The sequence below is a fragment of the Macaca fascicularis genome, chromosome 20, assembly GCF_037993035.2.
Source record: "Macaca fascicularis isolate 582-1 chromosome 20, T2T-MFA8v1.1".
NCBI classification, from domain to species: domain Eukaryota; kingdom Metazoa; phylum Chordata; class Mammalia; order Primates; family Cercopithecidae; genus Macaca; species Macaca fascicularis.
In genome coordinates, this window is record NC_088394.1 from 58,928,909 (window position 1) to 58,935,514 (window position 6,606).

At 36.7% G+C, this 6,606-nt stretch overlaps 2 long non-coding RNA genes across 3 annotated transcripts in view; both read left to right on the top strand.

Annotated features, from left to right (window-relative positions):
* The window catches only part of LOC135968752 (uncharacterized), a 45,004-nt gene extending 44,654 nt beyond the window's left edge, over nt 1–350 (top strand). For both annotated transcript variants that reach the window (XR_012428708.1, XR_010583706.1), the window contains one exon: nt 253–350. This is a non-coding gene — a long non-coding RNA (uncharacterized lncRNA). The remainder of the gene's footprint in view (nt 1–252) is intronic.
* A 1,449-nt stretch (nt 351–1,799) lies between these two features.
* LOC135968753 (uncharacterized) lies at nt 1,800–6,239 on the top strand. Its single transcript, XR_010583707.1, has 2 exons — nt 1,800–1,941; nt 5,921–6,239. It is a non-coding gene; the product is annotated as an uncharacterized lncRNA (long non-coding RNA).
* Nucleotides 6,240–6,606: the final 367 nt, after the last annotated feature.

Consider the following 6,606-nt stretch of genomic DNA (forward strand, 5'->3'; position numbering starts at 1 on the left):
AATCAACACAGTGATTATACCACAGTATCATGACTATAGTGGTACAATTTTAAGCATGGATACTGAGGGAACAGGATAAAAGAATCTGTCAGTGTTTTAAGAGTATGCAGCATACCTTTGTGATGCCCTGCACAGCAATGTCTTGGCCCACCTGGTTTCATCAGCCGAGGTGTACAATCCATGTACTGTTGCCCATTGTCCATAAGATGCATTCACCACACGGTCTCGTCTCTGTGCTTTTTCTTCTTATAGCTGTAGAAGGCTGTTCAGCCATGCCTAGGAGCAAGCCAAAAGTAAAGAAGACTGATGCTTTCCATTACAGCTCTCCAGAAATGGGGAATGTGAGTCAAGGTACAAATGTCTATATGTCTATCCTCTAATGAAGTAACCAGCTCATAAATACACCATCCATTGTTTTTGAGTGTGTTTTTGTTTGTTCTCCTCACTCTGCTTCCCATTTTCTGTTTCACTTTGCCATCTCCTTTATTCCTGTTTACTGAGATCACCTCCAAAATAAATTTATCTTTATCTAAGAGTCTATTAACATATCTGGGGGTATTTGCATTAGGGCAACCCAAGTTAGGGCAGAGTACCAAGCATATGAAAAAAAATAGCATGTGCAAAGACCCTTCCTTGTGAAAGAGAAAGACATTGCAGCAAGGGTAGTATAGAGAGGAATATTTAGAGATGAAGCATGATTTAAAAGGTTCATGTGTACTGCAATACTGTAATAAGGATGTTTTCACTCTATTCTTTATTTAATAGAGACCATATAAGTTTTTATGCAGATGGAGGCATGATGTGATCTGTGTTTTAGAGCAATCAAAGGAGACATGAGAGGCAGGGAGACTAGTTGGGATGCTATTGCAAGAGTTCAGTCATGAAACAGTAAAGAAGTCAATCAAGGTAATGACAGAGAAATCAGGACTGAAGTGATAGAGGCAGGTCATACAATGCTATTTCATACTGGATAGAATTTATTGACTGCATAGTTATAAAAGGTGGAAAGAGAGAGCTGGTAGTGATTCCATGGTTTTTGCTTGGATAACTAGGTGGTTCTGATTAAGTGAGGGAGGAAATGCTCAATAGAATAATATGATTGTCTAATGTTATTAGAGACTGTTTAGTTCTGTGTTTCTTAAACATTAATGTGTATGTAAATTACCCCAGGATCTTGTTAAAGTGTGCATTTAGCAGTTGTAGACTGGGATCTGTACTTCAAACAGACCCCTAGATAAATGGATGCTGCTGGTCTGTAGACCACACACGTACAAGTTAAAGACCCTGGCTCTGATTTTCAAATCCAGTATTGGCTTGGGCATTTGTTTAGAACCTCCAGCCCTCTTGATGCTTTTTTTTTTCTTAATTCTAGTTCTAATCTGAAAGCATCTTTGGTTTATTTCCCCATAGCCCGAGCTTCCAATTACTGTGCTAGTCCTTCCCATAATATCTTTTTCAGGAGTGCATATCTCTTTTTTTATGTTTGCTGCCAATATTCCAATCATCTTTGTCCTGGTAGCCCTATCCTAACCCTACTTACCTTTGAAAATTAGTTTATATTAACTAATGGATTCTCTTTTTTGGCTATGCCAGTTTGGGAACTTTCTATCCTTTTCCCAGTTTTATGTCCTTGGCACTCCTCATGGCTCTGCAACTCATTTCTTAAGTTCACAGTTTCGTTCAATGTTAGTGCATTGGTATAAGCTCCTTACTATAGTCTTCCTCATTATGTTACATGTTTACTTTTGCCTTAACTTCTCTGATCTCTCTTTATTCACAGAAAGAATTTAAAAGATACATGAAATCTCCGATTTAAGGAATAATTAAAACATGCCTGTCCCACTGGTTAGAAGACTTTTACGTCCTGAAGTCTTTTGCTCATACGCTTAAAAGGATTGGGTCAATCATAGGAAGCCTAGAGCACTAAATAACTAATGAAAGGTAGCACACTTTTACATTTGTTCCTTCTCTTTTGCTATACTAACTCAACAGGACTATATATGTGTATGGGCAATGAGTTTGACTTCTCACGAGAAACAAAAAAATCATGTGTTTTATCCAGTACCAGCTTAATATAAATACTATCTTCGTGTTCCTTTGCTTAAAATGTTGTGGGGTTTTCTTCGGCATCTGGTTCAGTGGCTCTTAACTGGGAGCAGTATCCCTTACCCAAGGAATGTTTAAAAAACTGTACGTGCAAAGAGATTGGGTTGTGACAATGACTGGTATGGGGGATGTCACTGGCATCTAGAGGAGAAATTCAGGGATGTTAATTATCCTGCAATGAGTGTGGTGATCCTGTCCATACTTGTATTTGTTCCTTGTTGAGAAATACAGATAGAATATTATTGCATGGTATGTAAATTTGTACTATGTAAACTTGAAGAAGAAAAAGCACTATGTCCGTAAATTATCTATTTAGAAGAATAATGTAAAACAATAAAAATAACTGATCGAACAAAAAAAATTAAACAAAAATCTTCCAAGCAGACAGACGTCAGAATGGTATATTATGTTACCACTCTTTCCCCAGGGTAGTGGCATATTTGTTGGAAAGAGAAAATTTTAGCTATATTTGTCAGGATACAGCTTAAATTATGTGAACTATAGCTTGTGAGATTTCTTAGATTTCTACATCTCTTACATCTCTTCTGTCCACTTTTAAAATACATAGTTGGAATTAATAACAATGACCTGCTCTATCTGATCCATAAATATTTATTTATTTATTTATTTAGATAGAGTCTCGCTGTGTCACCCAGGCTGGAGTGCAGTGGTGCCATCTCAGTTCATTGCAACCTTTGCCTCCCTGGTTCAAGTGATTCTCCCACCTCAGCCTCAGTAGCTGGGAAGGCACATGCCACCATTCCTGGATCGTTTTTGTATTTTTGGTAGAGATGGGGTTTCACATGTTGGCCAGATGGGTCTCAAACTCCTCACCTCAGCGTCCCAAAGTGCTGGGATAACAGGCATGAGCCACTGCGCCCGGTCCATAAATCTTTTTTCTTCAGATATTTGATATACAACATTACGTGCTGCAGAGAGAAGACAGATAATTAAATTGGGTTCCTAGAAAACTGAAATTGTTACCGCTGTGTGATATTTGAAGAACTTAATTGGTAATGTTATAGATCTTTAGATGTTGAGAATTCCTGAGAAGGTAAATATTTGAATAACAATTCCCCAAAAGGAGACTTCAAAAATCTTCTCCTTTTGGTTCTACCACTGCCCGGGGGTCTAATGGCTTAATACAATTTGAGGGTCATTCTGGTTAAGGTGAGGCTTGAATTACAAGGAGACTGAAGATAGTCTATGAAGCATTCATTCTGAGATTTAGGGTGGAGACATGTTTCCAGTATTGGAATGTCAAAAACAAACTGTAATTCTGCAAGTAAAACCATTTTTCTTCTCTACATTGATCTAAAGATTCACAACTTTAATGAGGATGACTGTAGTAAAAACAGTCAAGTCCACTGCATCTTCTCAATAACGTTTGTATAACTTAGTGTAGACTTTGTGCAGGGTGGGGGCATGAGGAGATACGTGCAAAGAAGGGAGTAGTTTATTATAAGAAAACAAACACTGGATGTGGAGTAAGGTAAACTTAAATTAAAATCCTGGCTCTGCTTCTCCTGAGTGATATGATTTATACAAGTTATTTAATATTTCTCAATACATGCTTTCTTAGCTGCAAAACAGGGACACTAATGCTTGATCTGATCCATCACAGGGCTTGTTAGAAATATTTAAATCAGGCAGACTGTGTGAAAGCAGCTAAGAGGTCACTTTCTGCATAGTAGGCGCTCATTATAATTGTTAATTCTGAATAACATGCCACATTTTAAAAAGGGTTTAGAAAGCCTGAGTTTTATTTTGAATTGAATATTTGGCATGTTGGGAATTTCTGTCTGTCTGATTGCTATTAAATTTAGAAGCAGGTAATTGCAGTCAGAGAGCCAAAGGTCTTTGGGGCACAGGTATTGTCCTTCTATGGCCTACAAACAATGTTAGTACTCAGTCGTTGCCAATGTATTCCTCACGGTGGTGTTAAGTCTATCACACTAGATGGATTTCAATGAAATATGGTTCTTTCCAAGAGGTCACAGCAATCTCATTGTCTTGCATCAAACAAAGTCACGAGACTAAATGGAAATACAGGCGCTGGGTATTTGATCATGATGTAATGTTTGGAAATATAATCCCTAAGCCTCCCGTCCTTACACCAGTATTTTCAAATAAACAAGATAATCAGGATTATTTAAAGTTTGGGGTCTGGTTCTTCTCAGATGACCCCAATAATGGGGCATTCATGGATACTTCTTGGAGTGGTAGTTCCTATTATTTTTACCTACCAAACTTAAACATTTATTAACTTTTTCTTTCTAATAATCAGAGATGGATCCATTAAGTATAGTCTAAGTAAAGTATTATACTAACCCTGCTTTTAGGGGGCAAAGCAGGAGGTTTGCAAACCATATAGTAAGCATGAACCACCTAGAGCTTTATCATTTGTATTAGGTAAACAAAATAATTATTGTTTTTGAAGCATTTCATTGTTTATAAGTCATTTCTTATACTTTATTTTCTATGAGAAAATTATAATTCCTATTATTTCTATTTTGTAAACAAAGAAACTAGGGCTCAGAACATTAAAGTGAATAAGCCAATATCCTTAACTGTCTCACCCACCTTCTCATTTCAAGGTCTTAACACATGCTGTTTTCTCTCCCTGAATTTGCTCCTGTTCTTTAATCCCCTACCGATGTTCCTTTTTGCATAGTTACCACCTTCTTAGCCTTCAGATTTCTACTTAAATCTCACAGCCTCAGGAAGTCGTCATTTTCTACATATCCCTACAATTTTACCTCTGCCATTCTTACACATGCATATACTAATTTTCCTCCAAATACACATTCATATAACACTAATCCTTCAAATACACATTCATACAATACTTTTCCTTCAGAATATAATTATGCACGTCGTTACATCATTATTGGAATGTGTGTTCACCTTTCAATCATAAACTTCATGAGTTCAAGTGTTCCATATGTCTTACTATCTGCTGTAGCTCAGGGCCCAAATTAGTGTGCAGCCCATAACAGATGCTGAAAATGTATTTGCTGCATAAATGAAGGGAACTTCAAACCATATAATCTATGTGGATTCTTGTTCTATAAATGAATGAGAACCTTAATGGCATTTCCCATTCAGATCCTAAGAGAACAGCAATACCTGGAGTAGGCTAGTGTCCATTCTTCACTTCATCATCATTTAGGAAAGATTATTAATGCATCTTACGTTTTAGAAAAACAATTTCTCAGATATTACCTCCTTTTAAATCTGCCTAAAATACCAAGAAGAATCCAGGAAACTAACTACTACTCACTTTTTTTAGAGGAGGAAACTTCAGAATATTTATGTTTAAGGTGTGTGTGTGTGTGTGTGTGTGTGTGTGTGTGTGTGTGTGAGAGAGAGAGAGAGAGAGAGAGAGAAATTTCCTAAAGCAAGGCAACATGTCTTACAGATAATATATTCATTTTCTTGATGGGTCAACTTGTTCTCTTTATATAAGTCATTAAGATTTAATTAACATGAGCCTATAATATGTCAAAATAATGTTTTAATACATTTCTGTTTGAACATGGGTACAGGATTAATTTTTTTCTTCAGGGATCAGGAAAAGCTGGTAAAAGTTCAACAGCTGGGACCGGGTCTACATGTTGTTCCCAAATATTCATTATCAGCTACTTTCTCAATAAAACAACGTCATGTTAGCTGATCAGATGGCCACCAAATATTAATATTATATTTTTATTATACCTATATGTGCCAATGTAAGTAAGTTATGATACAATGGAATCTAGGTAGCTCTGGAAACAGCCTTCAAAGTGAACATGAGTTTCTTTTCTCTTTCCAGTTCTTATGGTTGGAGCTTGAGCAACCACATTGATCCACAGGACAAGAAGGCATTTATATATTCACAATAGCATGATCACGAGTGAGAAGAAACTAAGACTTCTGATACCCATGGACCCATCTCATCAGACCTATAGACTCTTCATTTTCTTTTTTAAAATTTATTATCTAGATTTTTTTTTTACACGTGAAGAAAAGAAGTGTCAATCTTGTTTAAGCCCTTTTTTTTTCACTTGCTGTTGAATCTAAATCTAATGATAGAATAGTCAACTATGAAATAAAGATCAAGGCAGCCCACCATTGCCTTGAATATTCTGTAATCATTAAGACTAGCAACTCTTGGAATTGTTACTGGCTGCTGTTAACTTTTAAAATTCCACCAGGTCTTCCCAAGATATGCGTTTGATATAGAAATATCAGAAAATGATCATTTATTTTTTCTAGAATATATGGGGTATGGGAGCTTTCAGGGCTCTGAACATACCACTAAATAAGGCACCTTAACAACTGAGAACACTTCAAAAGCAAGAAGATCACTCTTACCTTCTCCCACCTTACTCCCCTGAAGCATAGTCATAAAGAAATGCTCTTATTTCCCCTGAAAGTAGATCAGAAGACCCTTATTCCATAGGGGTTCTTTCCTGACACCCCGAGGCCAAGAAGAATCTGAGGAAACAGGACTTGCTA